This window comes from Ictidomys tridecemlineatus, chromosome 10 (genome assembly GCF_052094955.1).
Source record: "Ictidomys tridecemlineatus isolate mIctTri1 chromosome 10, mIctTri1.hap1, whole genome shotgun sequence".
Classification (NCBI taxonomy): Eukaryota; Metazoa; Chordata; class Mammalia; order Rodentia; family Sciuridae; genus Ictidomys; species Ictidomys tridecemlineatus.
The window spans coordinates 15,765,601-15,783,688 of NC_135486.1; the positions used below are offsets into that span (position 1 = coordinate 15,765,601).

Below are 18,088 nucleotides of genomic sequence, written 5' to 3' on the forward strand. Positions count from 1 at the left end.
AGTGAAAAAAGAAAGAAAAAAGCTCCATGAAGAAAATCAAGTCAATTTTTAATGGGAGATCTTGCTGTTTCATTGTTAGAGGTTTTGAGTTCTTTATGTATTTTGGATATTAATCCCTTGTTAGATGAATAGTTGGTAAATATTTTCTCCCATTCTGTAGGTTGCCTTTTCACTGTTGATAGTTTCCCTTGCTGTGTGGAAGCTTCTTTGTTTGGTATAATACCATTTGCTTATTTTGGCTTTTGTCTCCTATGTTTTTGGGGACATGTGTTAAAAAGCATTAGTCAATTAAAAAGTAGTATGGCTTACATGTAGGTCCTTGATGCTGAGAGCCATAGCCTAGTCCGAATGATGCATGGCATTTTTGCCAGAACAGAGTGGTTGAGAGGCAATGCCAGCAAGCCATGGAGATGATAATGGTTATGTTAAGCTGTGTATATTAGACCCCTGCTGTCCGCCTTGGCCTGCTACTTTGGAGTTCTCGCGGGGATTCCCAGAGAGTTCCCATTGTTTGGGGAAGTGCCGGAGGAGGGATTTCCGGTTGGTGGTTCCTGGAGGAGCCACGTGGGTGGCGTTTGGGAGAATTCCCGGGGAGTGTGTGGAGAGTGTGCTGGTGGAGTTCAGAAATAAAGTTTGTTCCTGCTTCAGAGGCTCGTGATTTGTGCCCAGCCAGACTGCGGCACTTTGACCCATTTTGGTTGACTTTTGTACAGTGTGGGAGATATGGGTCAAGTTTCAGTCTTCTACATGTGGATATCAGTTTTCCTGGCACCATTTGTTGAAGAGGCTGTCCTTTCTCCAGTGTAGGTTTATGGTGCCTTTGTCAAGAATCTGTTGGCTGTAGATGTGTGGCTTATTTGGGGGCTCTCTATGCTGTCCATTGGTGCATGTGTATGGTTTTACACCAACACTGTTTCGGTTACTATGACTCTGTAGTATGTCTGAAATCAGGTATTGTGATGTCTCCTGCTTTGTTATTTTCTTTCTCATATGGAAGAGCTAAAAAAAGTTGACCTGGATGTAGAGTAGTGCTTACTAGGCACCACTACTAAGTAGTATGGCTTGATGTAGGGCGGGGAGGAATAAAGAGAGGTTGGATGACACAGTTAGATAGAAAGACTATGTTGTGGTGTAACGCAGCACAGTGGAGTGGCTACAGTTAACAATGACCTATTGTCCATTTTATGAGGACCTAGGAAAGAGGAGCTTGAAGGTTCCAAATGTGAAGAAAAGATGTGAATGACCCTGATTTGATCAGTGCGTGCTGTAGGAACGTGTTGGGATGGCGGACGGTTCTCCGTCAATACGTACAATTAATACATGTTAATTACAAAAGTTTAGAAAGGAAAAGGGAAAGAAAGATAAGCTAAGAAGAAAAGGAAACCATCAGCTATGACCACAAGTGGAGGACAGCAGGCAGGCCAGCGAAAGGCTCTCTGAAAGGTGACAACTTGAGAATTGGATGAGGAGAAAGTTAAGGGAAGTAAGAAACAAAAAACCCAAACAAGAACGAGGATAATCATTGACGAAGAAAAGCAGTGAAACTCAACATGAGAACCCTTAGAGCAAGAGAGGATCTATTCCATATTCAAGTCTAACTTGCTCTTTTCCTATCTCCAGAAATGAAACTAAATCCCACAGAAATAAAGAGGCTCACCTAAGGCCTTACAGCCAACCAATAAGCTCAGTGCCAAGAGACTCTTAATTCCCAACTTCCAACTCCCTGCCCTGCTGGGTAAGTGTCTCTTGAAACTCTTTTCCTTATTAGGAAAATAGATTATTGAGAAATGAAAAAAGTAACATAGACATAGCTATTTTCATTATTGGATTTGTTTTAATCTTCTTATACTGTGTCCCTCAAGTAACTGTTATTATTTTAGCACTGTGAAAGTATAATATAAAAATTTAGTAATTTAATAATGCAAAGATCATGAGAGGCCAACGAGCGTTCAGCTCCTAGTTTATCGGGTTGTCGTTGTCTGATGAATCTCAGCATTGGGCTTGGAGGCAGCTGCTGGACTTTCAGAAGCTGTCAGGATGGAGGTAACCAGCCCCTGCACTGCTGGCCTTGCAAACCCCACCTCATTAAGGGTGGTGAGTGTCACAGTCCAAAGATAATTCTGGGGAGGAAAAGGAGGTTGTGGTTTTCCCAGCAGACTCAGCTGTCATCAAGCTCTTTATAGAAAGCTGCTGCAGACAGGAGCTGAAAAGAAGATGAAGGCTTTAACAGGAAGTGAAAGTCGAATGATGAAAAGGTGCACTAGGCGCACAGGGCCCCGGGAGTTCTCTGCATCCAAGCTGAGAATCAGGCCTTCACTTGGTTACGGGTGGTTTTATGTCATCCTTCCTCCCCATCACAGCTCTGCTCTTTGAGCTTGTGTCTTTTGTGAATGTTCAAATAGGATAAAGAATAGGGTAACAAGGTCTTGACTTTGCCAGAGTGACAGACAATGTGGGAATACACCTACTGGCTCTCCTGGACCTTTCTCTGTCCTTTGACTTCTCCAACCACGCCTTTGGGGCTCAACCCATGCGCTTCCCATTCCATTGTCCTACATCTAGATTGGGTGTTTATGAAGCCATCTGTGAGTCATAATTAAGAGATTAATATGACTCCTACAAGAGCACCAGAACTTCACTGAAAATGTGGCCATGACAACTGTGGATTGCATGTGAAAGAGGGACCTGAGTGCCATGTCTAAGGCTCATTGCCCACTGCTCATGACCTCATCATTCCAATCTCACTGGCCAGGCCTGGACCATTCCCCAGACCAGACCACTGTCACCTCCTACCATTCCCGAACTGCAGAGAGACCCATCAGGATAACGTGTCTGTGCCTTCCAGCCCTTCATGCTCTCCAACACCCTGCAGTGGACACAGTGTCCTAAAGAAGCAGAAGATCCACATCCTTGGTCTGAATCTAGCAGGTCTCAATTTCAGCCTTTGCCATTTGGCTCAGGATAGGAGCACTGGCAAATCTGTTAATTTCTCTGAACTTCCATTTCCTCAAATATGAAGTTGGAATGATGTCTACCGTCAAAGGGATCTAAGAATAATAATAAAAAAACACTGCTGTATATGAAAGTGCTTTGAAAAATACTACTCAAGTGAACACATATATTCAATAGTCTGCATATGCCACATAGTGTTTTGTGGAAAAATTAAAATTTAATGAATATTAAATTATATCCACATCACTTTATTCATCTGTCTGCCCATGCATACACATATACATTCATATGTACATTCAGTGAAGTTTTATGAAACAACCAGCTTGGGCCAGCACTTCACTGATGCTAGATAAGGTGTATTATTGTGAACAGCCCAGATATTACTTATATTAGTCGGAGTTCTCTAGAGAAACAGAACCAAAGGAATGTATATATTAATAGAAAGAGCTATATTTTAAGTAATTGTTTCATGCAATTATAAACGTGGGTGAGTCCCAAGGTCTGCTGGGTGAGTCAGCTGTGGACACCCCAGGAGAGCCAGTGGTGTGGTCACTGAAGGCCAGCAGGCTCAAGACCCAGAAAGAGCCATTATTTCAGTTTGAGTCCAAAGGCAGGAGAAAAGCCACCATGCTAGTTTGAAGGCAATCAGGCAAGAATCCTCTCTTATCTGTAGGATATTTATGCCTTCCATTGCTTGGATGAGGCCTGGCATGTTAGGGAGGCATCTGCTTTCCTTAGTCTACCAATTTAAATGTTCATCTCAAAAGAAGAAAAAGAAAACAAAGAGTTCACCTTATTCAAACCACCCTTCATAGAAGCATGCCAAATAATGTTGGACCAAGTATCTGGGCACCCCATAGCCCAATCAAACTAACTCATAAAACTTACCATCACATTCCTCCTGGAACTCACCATCTATGCAGGGGAAAGAGGCACAGTGGAACCATAATCATGCAAATACATAGATAATTAAAGAGTGTGTGAAGTGCTATGAAGGGGAAATGCAGGTCCCCAAGAGTGAGGATAATAGTGGAAGTGTATAAATATGACACTTAAGTTTTCACCGTCTTGATGCAAGGCTTTCCCTGCGGCAGAAAATGCACAGAAGAACTTAAGACCTCAAGACTATGGCAGATTCAAAGATCCAAAAGACCTTATGGAAGACAGGTATGGTGTTGCCAGATGTGAGCAGGCAGAGGGAGAGTCCCAGACAGCTCCTGGGATTCTATTATGAGAGAACTTAGAAGTTTGGAGAGGGGAGGAAGCATGAAATAGAGGTTACCAGACTGAGAAAATGACCTTGCTAAAGAAATCTAGCAACAGGGTCCAGAGATTCATTTAAAGTGAGACAGGCTATGGGAGGGGGAGTATGGGAAGATTAGATGAACTCTAGATAGGGCAAAGGGGTGGGAGGGGAATGGAGGGGGCTTGGGGGTAAAAAAGATGGTGGAATGAGATGGACATCATTACCCTAAGTACATGTATGAAGACAGGAATGGTGTGAATATGCTTTATATACAACCAGAGATATGAAAAATTGTGCTGTATATGTGTAATATGAATTGTAATGCACTCTGCTATCAAATATAACAAATTAGAATGAAAAACAAAGAAATAAAAAAGTGATACAGGCTATAATCCATAAAGATTCCAACCTTTCAGGTTTTGACATATTCTTATAGCATTTTGTTCAACATTTCAGTGTAAATACATAAATTAATTTTAGCTTTCCATTGTGACTCTCCATTTTACATTGTTTTATGTGAACATCTCCACAGGTTTGCAACCCATAAACTTATTAGTTTAAAGAACTGTATATTATTTCATCATAGTTCCCATCATGATATTTCTGGCCCTTCCATACTTTCATGTGGTTTTTAATTCTATATACTTTCCCCACCTTAAATATAGTGCCACTGAGACTATCGTTTGAAATAGCTTTTCTTTCTTTTTTTTTTTTTTTTTTTTTTTTTTGGTACCGGGGATTGAACCCTGGGAAGCTTAACCACTGAACCACACCCCCAGCTCTTTTTAATATTTTATTTAGAGACAGGGTCTCTCTGAGTTGCTTAGGGCCTTGCTAAGTTGCTGAGACTGGCTTTGAACTTGCGATCCTCCTGCCTCAGCCTCCTCAGCCACTGGAGTCACAGGCGCGCACCACCATACCCAGCCATAGTTTTGCTTTCTCACAAGTTCTTTTTTGAAGTTCCATTCCCCTCAGGTCACTTCTCTGCATTATGGCCACTCTGCTTCTATAACTGTTGTGTCACACTTCATTGGTCCTCCCTGGACTCAGGAATTCCCATGCTACCAGGTGCTTCCCGGGCATTGGATGGGGCAGGTGGTGGCAGGCAGGAAGAGGTTCATGCTCATTAGGACAGAGAGTGCTTTCTGTGTTAATGCTAAGCTTTATCCTTGGGATACTGCCTCTGCTAGAAGTTGGTTCTGTACCTGGAATCTCCACGGTCCCTCTCTCCTTCACTTTGCAATCTCCCCTAAGGGCCTATTAAGTTCCCAGTAAGTGTTGCACCTGGAACAAAATACATCGTAGGTAGTGGCAGTGAAGTGAATTGTTGTTCATAAGATCTCCATGAATGTAATTAACTGAAAGTTAGAGTTATATCATCTAAGGCAAATAGTTCCCTGGGCACCAATATTTTTATTTGTTTCTTTACTTAGTGTATTCATTCTAAATTTCTTGATGTTGTTGAGAAATTAGTCAGGGACCAATTCAGCAAGCCAAGCATGTATCAGGGAGATTCGTCCAACTCACTTCCCCTTGGCTGATCAGAACTCACCCACTCCTCTGACCTGGTGTTATCTCTTGTGCACTTATTTTCCATACTAGCCAAGAAGCTAATTGAACAAAACAAAGTAACTGGATTCATTTGATTTGGAGCAAGGGTGAATTTTAAGTTTGTTTCTCTGGGAGGAAAAAAAAAAATCTATTCCTGATGTCAAGTATACTATCTTAGAGTGATAATTTAGATTGAAGTTCTTGACCATTGAAGAATAAGTTCCCAAAGGGTTTCTCTATTTTATTTAAGAAAAAAAAATGTGGGGGCAGGACTGGGGGTGTAGCTCAGGTAGAACACTTGACTAGCTCGCACAGGGCCCTGAGTTCAATCCATCAGTTTTGCCAAGAAAAAAAAAAAAAGAGAGAGAGAGACAAAAATGGAAATGAGGGCCACACAGTCATTTGCATTCGACATCCTGAGGTGAGGTGGGTTTTTCTCAAGGCCACAAAGATGGTGGGTGTTGGAGTCAAGGTATGAAGTATGGTCCAAGACCAGCGTCCCTAATCTCTTCTCCACACCAATGACCTGACAGCTGGAGGCAGTGTGGGGTAACAGCACAAGCCCCTGCCCAGAGATCAGAGCATCAAGAATCATGTGTCATGTTCCACCAGGTGCAGTGGCGCATGCCTGAATACCCAGCAGCTGGGGAGGCTGAGACAGGAGAATCATAAGTTCAAAGCCAGCCTCTGCAAAAACAAAGTGCTACACAACTCAGTGAGACCCTGTCTCTAAATAAAATACAAAATCGGGCTGGGGATGTGGCTCAGTAGGCAAGTGCCCCTGAGTTCAATCCCCGGTACTCCCCTCTCCTCCCCAAAAAGAAGAATCATGTGTCATGTTAGCTTAGAATCTGATGGGTAAATGTAGGTAATCTCATAAACTCCTTGAGGTTCTGTTTTCTATAAAGCAAAGAGACACCTGATTTTTCTAACTCCCACTGTAAAAGAGTGCTGGATAATAGGTGGGAAAGTACCTTGACAACCATCCTTGCAGTCCTATGGGACTTTTTGTTTTGTACTGTGATGGCTATGATGATGTAGCAAGATTTTCATACTTTAAATATGAGGCATGCATTAGCTGCTCTGGGAAGGGGTTGCTTAAAGGGGTTAAATTTGAATGGGCCACCCAGGAGTGTTGGAGTCCAAATTAAATCATCTGGTAAGCTGATGTGCCAGGGCAGCAGATAATTCATAGTCAGGAGCTGTCGGGGATTATGCGGGTTGTGCATGTAACTTGATTGAGGCAGTGACAGATGCATTCAAAGCATGTTCCAGGCTCTCTAGACATTTAGACTTCCTTCTAGGAAAGCTGGCTGTTGTGGTAGGCTCTCTCCAGCAACTTCAGGCTGGGATTTGGTCATGACAGATCATGAGGTAGGGTTCCAGAACAGGACAGGGGTGCAACAGGGATCAGGTGGTCTGCAGAGTGGTATAGCTCCACCGTGTCTTGAACAGGACATTGCAGCTCTATTGCATGTCTTAAGGTTCTAGATGTCGGAACCTATTTCATAACTAGTTCAGGTAGAATGCTTTATATTAATCCAAATTTCATCCATGCTTCACATAAATCCAGTACACCAGTGGACTCAAACTCCACGGAGATGAAATATCTCTTATAAAAGTTGATCAAATGCAACATTCTCGACCCCATTCCAAGAGATCACTATTCCATGGTTCTAGGGTAGGAACCAAGAATCTACATGCAAAAAGTTCTTTAGTGATTTTGATGCAGATCATGTACAATTTCCAGTCTCAGGGGGAAAGTGCAATAGATAAGGGAAAGCGTCTGAACAAGAACTACCATGACAAAGAGTTGAAAATCAACGGTAATTGAGAGTTGACCATGAACCAGGTGCTCTTCTAAATACTGGCCATCTCATTTAGTCCTCATGGCGATCCTCTGAAATTCACGCTAGTATTCCCTCCGTTTTCTGAACAGGGCAACAGAGGCACATACTAGTTAATAAGATACAGACACCTATGATAACACCTCCTGCTCCTGCTTTCATAGTAAAATGTGTATGTTTGAATAACTCAGAACTTGGTTGAAAAGGAATAGATTGCCCAAACCCAACCCAGAGACATAGCTATTGCTCCAATCATTCCAGCAATATAGCCCCATTCTAATACTAAAAACCCATGGCAACCTAGCCATTTACAGTAGGGATGGAGCTTGGGGGAGATTGCCCATTCAAGAATCTTTTTCAGAGTAGGCACACTTTGAGACTGGGAACCACAAGTTCTAGTAATTCCTCAGCCTCTACTGCTGAAGTTGCTCTTCTCCCAATCAACTTTCTCTTATTTGGAACCTGTTGAAATGAGGCAGGCCTCGCACTTGCCTATCAGGTTTATGGAATTAAGAACATTAGGCTAGGAACGTAGCTCAGTTGGTAGAGTGCTTGCCTCGTATGCATAAGGTCTTGGGTTCAATCCCTAGTACCACACACACACTAAAAAATGTGTAAGCTTCTACTAATTAAAAATAAAATGTTCATGATTTATGGCCTGTTCTCGTTTAATTGAGAGTAGTAGTACACTCACTGAATTCTATATTTACCCTATTGAATTCTATATTTACCCTATGTCATAGAAGAATTCATTTGACTCTTGCCCTTTTCCTTACTAGAAGAACAAAAAGGGAGAAGACTTAGGGAACCCCTTAACTAGAAATAGTTTCTGGGAATAATCAGCCAGCCCCAAGAGAGTTAATTCTTGAATGATTCGTTACACATGTTCTTTATGGATTTAACTATTCATGGACCATGATTTTAAAAATCTTGAAGTTGGCTGAACATGACTCACAAATTTTGGAGCTCCAGAATTCTAGTCTTATGTTTGTAAGTTCCTGACTACTACAATGTTCCAGTTGATTATTCTGCTAGCACCCCTACCATCAAACAAATCCCAAACCAAATCAAGGTCCCCATTGATTACTTTTTCTCTCCTAATGGCCCTATTTCTGTTCAGTAACATGGTTCTCTCTGTTCAGCCTCAGATAACATCCACGCTCCCTAGAATCAGGTGTGAGAGATGTCCACAGTTTCACCCAGGCCTGCTTTACTCTTCCAAAACCTCATCACCATCACCACCACAATTCAGATGCCTTTCCACCTGGAACTGTCTGGGCCATATTCTGGAACCTTCTCCCAACATCTGCCTTCTCTGTTCTTTCTACAGTTCTTCTTCCTACAATGGCTCTGGCATATTGAAACCTTCTTATACTCAAAAATCTTCCCATAACTTTTATTGCTGGACAAATAGAGTTCAAATTTACTAAACTCAAAGTCTTATGTACCAGACCTTGTGTAATTATCTTCTGTAGTATCTGTCTAGCCATGCATCCTACAAATTCTTTATGAGCTTTTTGCTATTCACAAGGCTGACTTAGCCATCACATATGAGAGGCTCATTGCCTAGTCCCATAATGTCTTTTAGAGTTTCATGATGTTTTAATTTCTTTTAAAATCAAAAGAAAAAAATGAACCTAATCCAAGTTGGATTATGTTAACATTTATACTAGTATGGTTATAAAACTTAATTTTGAGTGTTTTTTAATAAAAAAAGGAACCCATGAAAGAATTTATGTTTCAGTCTCATAAAAGTCATAATGCAAATTCCATTTATTCCTTCACTATTCATTCATTCAATCAACAAAATATTCATTGGACTTCTGCTATTTTTCAAGCACTAAGGGAAACAGTCTCGATTATCAGAGGCTTTAGATGCTACTCTTAGAGACAGAGAAGTAAACAAAGATAGCAACAAAATGATTATAAATTCTGGCACATGTTGAGATCTAAACGTGGGCTGAGAGAGAAAGAACATTGGCAGGAAGGGGTCCTACAATAGATGTGATGGTCAGAAAAGGTCTTTTTGGAGAAGATGATATATAACCTCCGAGTTAAAGGTATAGGAAAAAAGCTGACCTTACAAAGAGAAGTAGAAAGAACATTCCAACTGAATTTCTGGGTGAGACTTGTGATCTTGGCTGTCGCTCTGTTTCCTGGATGCTCCCAATGAAGAGACTCTGGCCTTGATGAGGTTCTCAAACACAATTTACACTCTTCTGTTTCCATGGTTTTGCTCAAACTACTGCCTTTCCCTAGAGTTCCTTCTCCTCTACCTCCCTTTCTCTATTTTTCAAAGCCTCATCCATCCTCTAAGGCCCAGTTCAAATGCCACCACTAAGCCACTGCCTCAGGGATTCCTCCTCCGAACAGACCTGCTGAAAGTGAGCTTGCTTGCCCTTGAACCTGCCACTCACTCAAGTGCTTACCACTTATAATCCGCTGCCCTTTCTTTCATATCTCTCCTATATCCATGACTTGCCACAATTTCCTTGAAGGTAAAGTCTATCTTTTATATCTTGGCATTTCTTAAACTACCTCCACAGTGACCCTCACATATTATAAATACAGAAAAGTTCTTCTGGATACATGAAAAATGAATGAGGGCATGATTCCAAGGCTGGCTGTGTCTCCGTGTTGTATTTCCACAACCTTTCCTTTATTTCTTTTATTTCCTCTTCCAGGTTAGGGCAGCTCTGACTGCTGCGGGGACTGTGAAACTGGTGGTGAGACTCTGCATATTAAAACAGTGTGGAGAGAGGAGAGGAATGGTCTGTGAGCTCAGGAGGGCGTGGCGTCTTCTGCAAAGACACGAATAAATCACTAACAAACGGAAACAGAATTAAGCCCCAGTACATAGAACTGAAAACTAAAAAAACTAAACACAAATAAGCAAGGAAATGAGTGTGTGTGTGTGTGTGTGTGTGTGTGTGTAGGTACAGAAAGAATGTGTAGAATAAATAAAAGATTAAAAGCTAGATGCCTGCTGGTGGGACTGAAACGTAGTAATTTTACATTAAGATTGTTCTACTTTTCTCTGGGGAAATCAGTCTTCAAAGGTTTTTTCTACACCTTGAGTTAGACAAAGAGATTGGCATTGTAGGTGGCTCTCCAGCAAGCCATGGGTGTAAAACAGAGCCCCGATGAGGGTGGGCACAGCTATGCATCCTTGGGAACTGTGGGGAGCAGCACATTGGGCTAGCAAAGCAAGAGGAGAGGGGAAACCATACTCCCACCAGAGCATGGGTGTTTAAATAGCGTGCCACGGTTGCGTGGTTGTCAGATTTGGGTTGCTGGTTCTTAGCAGACGGTGACCAGTCAGAGGCATTCCATTCTACCAGTCAGAAATGCAGAAGAGCATTGCACAATTCAAATGGCAAAGTTAAAAATATGGCAATCCAAAGAGCAGTGGCCGACGGAGTGGTGTGAGTCCTGGGAGCTGTTTTGGATCAACTCTCTAAGAAGGTCAGGTGGTGAAGAACCAGGTGAAAACATCGCTGAGCATTGATCTGAGATGGGTAAAGTATTGCTGATGGGGTGAAGTAAGTGGGGTGGGCATGGTGGTGAGGGAACAGTACTTCCTGAGCCCCACAAGCGATGCAGGTTTAACGGCCTCTGGGGCCACACCCTGAGTGGCCTGGAGAAGCCAGTTGGCTCAGGCTCCACGCACGGGTGCTTGTTTGTCCTCCAAACAGTTGGCTGTTTGTTCATTCCACAAATAGTTATTCCACCTACTGAATGAGGCACTGTCACAGATTCTGGGAGAAGAGGTGAGCAAAAAGCAGGCCAAAATCCTGCCCTCATGGAGCTTATATTTTAAAGAGTCAAGAACATAAGGATGTATTTTATTGTAAAGAGAATGCATGCTTAGATTCTAAAGACTCTAAAGACGATCCTTAGATGAATTGTCTACCTAAAATAGACAGTGGATACAACAGAAGATACAAAATGTGCCAGATGGTGGTGGTAAGTAGCTCGGAGCACCCAAAGCAGGGCCAGCTGACTGGGAGGTACGGCGATCCGACAAGATCCCTCAGAAATGGAGACTGTTGAGGAAACACCTGAAGTTCAGTGAGAGGGTCAGCGTGTGGGTATCCGGGGAAGGCATTCCAAGCAGGGCAAATAGCCAGGAAACCCCCTGAGGTAGGCCATGTCTGGTGAGCGGGGGGACCCCGAGGGGAGGATGTGGCTAGAGGAGAGGGAGACTGGGGAAGGCATTAAGAGAAGAGTTCAGAGAAGTCACTGGGGACAATCCTGTGGCACCCCTGCGAGGACTTTGCTGTGGGTGTAACTTTGGACAGATGAGTTACCTAGAATGACCTCTAAGAAGTGATGTGCTTCTCCTCACTCCCATTTCTATCACAGGGGGAATAGCCAGGGAGAAAGGACTGCATTTCAAGGGGCAGCTTGGAGCGCAGGATTGGGGACCTTGGCAGTAGAGTTGGGTGTCTGTAGGCCAAGGGCCTCAGGAGATATGAATGCAAATATTCTATCACTTCTTCTCAGGATTGCCTACAGAAGAGAGATCTGCGGTAATAGTCCATGGTGGAAAATGAACCAAGTGTTGTCTTCATGGATTTATTGATCTTTGAGGTGCCCTGAATCAAGACCCCAATCTCCCACATCTGTGAGTGGAATGTCCTCACTACCTGCCATCCCTTGTTATCACCTCTCTTCTGAGACCTAAGGTCCAAGTCATATCACCTCCTTAAAAAAAAATAAGCTCAGTGAGGGATAATTTGCACATTATAAAACTCACCTCACCTATTCTTAGTATTCCATTCAATGATTTTTAGTAAATGTACAGAATCATATAATCATCACTATGATCCCATTTTAGAATAACTTTATCACCCCAAAATGTTTCTTTGTGCCTACTTATGGTCAATTCTGCTTGCCCTTTCAACCCCGGACAACCACTGATTGATTGATTTTCTGTGTCTCCAGATTTGCCATTTCTGGAAATTTCATATAAATGGAATGATACAATATGTAGCATATTGTGTGTGGCTTCTCTCACATAATGTTTTGCATAATGTGTTAATGTTGTAGTCTGTATCACTAGTTGGCTCCTTTTCTTTTTTAAATAGCTGTCTATTGCATGGCTAGACCACAGTCTGCTTTTCTTTTCTTCAGTGGATGGACATTTGGATTGTTTCTGGATTTGAGCTATTTTGATTAATTCTGCTGTGAATGTGTAAGTCTCCGTGTGGACACATGTTTAGATTCTCTTGTGTAGATATCTGGATATGGAATTGCTGATTGTATGGTAAATATATGGTTAACTTTATCAGACGTTGCTACATTGTTTCCCAATGGCTCAATCATATTTCATTTCCACGTGGACCAGGCTTCTATGCCTCCATAGAAGAGTTATTGTTCTTTTTTTTTAATCTAGTCATTTTAATGAGGGTGCAGTGTAACTCAATTTGGTTTTAAGTTGCATCTCTTTGGTAACTAAGGATGTAAGCATCTTTTTTTCATGCACTTATTAGCTTTTCCTAATTTTCTTTGGTGAAGGGTCTTTACATCTTTTGGCTATTTTTAAATTGGATTGTCTTCCTATTATTGGGTTATTCAAGTTTCTTATATAGCTGAAAGCAAGTCCTTCATCAGGTCTATGTTTTACAGCCTTTTTCTCTCAGTGACTGCCTTGTCCTATTCCTTTCCTCACTGGTTTATAGAAGAACGAATGTTTAATTTTGATAAAATCCCATTTATCCAACTTTTCTGTATTGAATTATGCTTCTGGTGTCATATCTAAGAATTGTGTACCCAATCCAATATAACTAAAGTTTTTTCCTTATGTTTTCTCCTCTAAGTTTTATAAATTTTATATCTACATTAAGTCTATAATTCATTTTGAGTTGATTTTTGTTCACAGTATGATGGTATCATCAACATTTTTTTCTTTTTCTGCATATGAATATCTAATTGTCACAATGCCATTTGTTGGAAAGACTATCCTGCCTCCATTGACCTGACTTAGCACATTTGTCAAAAATCAATTGACTGTAAACATAAGGCTTTATTTCTGGACTCTCAGTTCGGTTCCATTGATCTCTTTGCCCATCCTCTGCCAATCAATGTTTTGATTACTGTAGCTTTATGGTAAGCTTGAAGATGAGTAGTGTACATCCTTTGACTTATTCCTCTTTTTCCAGATGGTTTCAGCTCTTCCATTTTCTTTGCATTTTCATATGCATTTCAGAATTAGCTTGTCAATTGCTACAAAAACAATTCCCTCCTGAGAACATTACAGGTATTATGTTGAATTATAGATCATTCTGGGGAGACTTGTTATTTTAATAATAATGAATCTATAATTCATGAATGTAAAATGTATTTCTATTTATTTAGCAATATTTTGTGGTGTTTGTTGTACAATTTCTGTCTTGCACTTGTTCTGTTAGATTGATTCCTAAGTATTTTATTCTTGATATTATTCTAAATAGAATTCTTAATTTCATTTGGGGATTGTTCTTTGCTAATATATAGAAACACAATTGATTTTATACATTCCTGTATTCTGTACCTTGCTAAATTTTTTTTTATTAATACTAACAGATTTTTTTATGTGTAGATTTCTTAGGATTTTCTACATACAAGATTATAATGTTTGTAAATAAAGGCAGTTTTTTTTCTTCCATTCCAACTGATATGCCTTTGATTTTTTTTCTTGCCTTATTAAACTAACTGACATCGATACAAAGTTGAATAAAAGAAATAACAATGCTTGTCTTTACTTTATTCCCAATCTTAGCAGGAAAATGTTCAATATTTCATCATTAAGAACGAAATGAGCAATAGGTTGCATGTAGATGTATCTTTTTCAGGTTAAAGAAATTCCTTTGCATAACTAGTTTGATAATAGTTCTTATCATGAATGTTGAATTTTATTAAAGACTTTTTCTGCATCTCCTGAGAAACTTACATGAATTTTGGCTATTATTCTATTAATTTAGTATATTATATTAGTTGATATAAATCTTATGTTCCCTGGTTAAATTCCACTTAGTGATGCCACATAATTCTTTCAATTTGTTTCTGAGTTAAACTTGCTAAAAATTTAAGGATTTTATTTCACATATATTGATGAGGGATATCAGATTTTCTGTTCACGAGATGTCTACCTGATTTTTGTATCAGGGGAATACTAGGTTCATAGAATGTGTTTGGAAGACTTTCCTGCTACTCTTTTCTGAAAGTGTTTGTGAAGAATTAGAACTTTTTTTTAAAACATTTTTTAGAATTCATCATTGAAACCATTTGGGCCTGATATTTTCTTTGAGCAAGATTTTAAATTACTAATTTAATTTCTTTGGTTTAGGCTTATTTGGATTTTATAGTCTTGAGTCAGTTTAGGTAAATTATATTTATGTAGAAATTTGTCCATACACTTAAGTTGTCCAACTTGTTGGTATAAAGCTGTTCACAATATATAACAATCCTTTAATTTTGAGGTTGGTAGTGATTACCCTAATTTTTTCCCTTAATTTTAGTAATTTGTGTCTTTGTTTTATTTTGTTTAGTCTAGCTAAAGATTCTCAATTTTGTTGATCTTTTTTAAGAAACGGTTTGGATTTCTTAATTTTTTTTTCTACTGTTTTCCCTTATTGTTTTCTACTTAATCTTTTCTATTTTCCTTCACCTGCTTGATTTGGGTTTATTTAGTTCCTCTACTTCTAGTTCCTTATGGTAGAAGTTTAGATGCTGATTTAATATCATTCTTCTGGTCTAAAGTAGGTGTTTACAGCTAAATTTTTCCCTCTATTCTCTGCTGTAGCTGCATTTCACAAATTTGAATAGGCCAAGTTTTCATTTTTGTTCAGTTCAAAATATTTAAACATTTTTCCTTCTGATGTTTCATTTGACAAATGGGTTATTTAGAAGTGTTTGGTTTAATTTCCAAGAACTTGGTGATTTCCAAACTTCCTTATGTTGTTGATTTCTAATTTAAGTGCATTGTGCTTGGAGAACATACTTTTTATTATTTTGAACCTTTCATATTTATTGAAACTTGTTTTATGGCCTAGCATATGGTCTGTTCTGCAGAATGTTCCATGTGTGCTTGAAAAGAATGTCTGTTCTGTTGTCATTGGATGGAATGTTCACAAACACCACTGAGATCCATTATTGTTTAGGTCTTCAGTATCCTTGTTGATTTTCTATTTTGTTGTTCAATTAGATATTGAGAATGTGACATTAACTTTCCAAACTGTCATTTTGGGGCACTGGCATGTCTTGCTTAGGTTATTGTAATAGCTTGGAATTCCCCATCCACCATCTCAGCTTAATTTTTCTCCTTAGGACTTATCATCATCTGACTTAGTATTTATTTTATTGTATACTAAATAAAAAGGCCCCTAATGGCAGGGACTTTTCATCACTGATATATACCTATCACCTAGAATAGTCCCTGACATGTATTTGTCACTCAAAATATTTGGTGGATGAATAAATGCATCACCAAACAGATGGGGGAAGTGTAAGACTTTCCATCCTCCCCATCTGGAGGATATCTGAAACAGATTAATATCCATGGAATGCTGAGATGAACTGGGGCAAAGGGTGGGAGATATAAAGGTTACCCACTGCTTTGAGCCATAGGAAGAAATTCTCCCTTTCCCTTAATGCTTGTCCTTGGGTTTTATCTTTCTTGAATTTTCTAGTCATCATAGTGGTAGGCAGTTGAAGACCATAACTAGGTGCAGGTCTTAAGGAAACAGGCCACAGTGCTTGATTTTGATCCAAGCTATTTGGCTTTATTCTCCAGGCAAAGGAATCCCTGTGGCCCTGTACAGCTCAATAGGGGTTGATTCCCAGCAGAGAGGGCAAAGAGGGGCTAACCCTTCAGAGCAGTGAACACAGAGGTTTCCCCTGCATGTGTACTTTCCCCTCCTGAGCCTTAGAGAGGCTGTCAGAGGAAGCAGGTCCAAGACTGAGTGTTCATTTTCCAGCCAAATATCATTCCATCCTAGCATGATCGACACATCTACTCAGATATACATCTTGACATAGCTTTTGAAACTCAAACTTTATCCTGCTTTGGAGGGCTATGTTATACAACATCTTAGGAAAAAAAGGAAAAACAAAACAGAATCCAGCATATGCTAGTTAATGGTGGTTGGCATGTTTCAAGATACTTTACAAGTATCTGGCAAGTCCAGATACTTTGCATAATCCATATGCTTAATCAATTCAAAAGATTGGCTGATATTTTCCTTTTACTCATGAAAGTTAGACCTGAGTCTTTTTTTTTTTTTTCCTTATAGAGCCTGTATAACCAATGGGAGTTCAGGGGAGAGGTCTGCCCTGGAACCGAAGTGTGGGCACAATATATAAATAGACAGTAACTGAAGATGTGAAGATGGATCACACTCCATGGAGAGTGAGAAGAGACAAACACACAAGACAAAACACTGAGGAATGATAATATTTAGTGGCTGAGTAGAGGATGATAAGCCTGATGCTGAGAGGGAGCAGCCAGAGAGGTTATAATAAATTCTCCTTAGTTAGATGAGAATTGAAATTGTTCTTGACATCAGACATGCAGTTCTCAGCCTGAGGTACCTGGAACACCAGTGGCATGGAGACTTTGGGTTAACAGTACTCTGTGTTTTCATGAAAATGATTGTCCTCCAATCTTTTGTGTCACTCTGCAAGTGTGACAAACCCTACTAATAACCCCATTTTTCACCTATGACATTTTCATATTCTAGTAGTAATTTGAATATTTAACACTGGTGAAACATGACAACGAAAATTATACAAATAAAGTTCGACTATTGCAGCAAGTTTCCTGGTGATGAAATCATTTCTTATTTTGTGTTTAATATTTGTGGTAATAAATCACCAGTGAATTTTTATTTTAGTTCCTTCATCTCAGTAGCAAATTTATTTGTAAGGAGAATACTGTTTTGTTTGGTTCATTTATTCACTCATTCATCTATCAACCTACACTAGGTGCTACTGCATGCCAGGCCCTGGGAATGTAAAGACATTAAGGCCTAGTTCTCAAGTTCTGGTGTGCATCAAAACTACTGGCAAATCTGTTAGTGATACACACATCCTAACTCTACCCCTGACGTTCAGTAGGTCCAAGAATCTATTTTTTTATAACAAGCTTTTCATGTGATCTGATGTTCAATAAAGTTACATAACCATTGGTCTATGTAAAAACATTTAATAAAAAAACTGAATGTAATAAAATGTAAGAGTGTTAGAAATACATATAGGATAGAATGTATATTAAATTTTGTGTCTTACCATAGCAAGAATCTGTATACTTAACAATATATTGCAGTTTTCAATGGTAATGGAGTTTTTTATTAGGGTTTTAATGCCGTAGCAATATGATTTATTTCTATTAATATAGTGCAGAAATTTTGAATGTTCTTAAAATGATCATAAAGGTAAGAGAACACTATAAACATACAATATTACTATATTGATGCATATAACTTATTCTAGTAGAATTGAGGAAAGGATT

The 18,088-nt window shown here is 39.7% G+C and overlaps 1 long non-coding RNA gene across 1 annotated transcript in view; it reads left to right on the plus strand.

Annotated features, from left to right (window-relative positions):
* The window catches only part of LOC110597615 (uncharacterized), a 36,837-nt gene extending 19,444 nt beyond the window's left edge, over positions 1–17,393 (plus strand). The window contains exons 5-8 of the long non-coding RNA XR_013426433.1: positions 1,621–1,735; positions 4,031–4,119; positions 10,281–12,223; positions 16,872–17,393. This is a non-coding gene — a long non-coding RNA (uncharacterized LOC110597615). The remainder of the gene's footprint in view (positions 1–1,620; positions 1,736–4,030; positions 4,120–10,280; positions 12,224–16,871) is intronic.
* Positions 17,394–18,088: the final 695 nt, after the last annotated feature.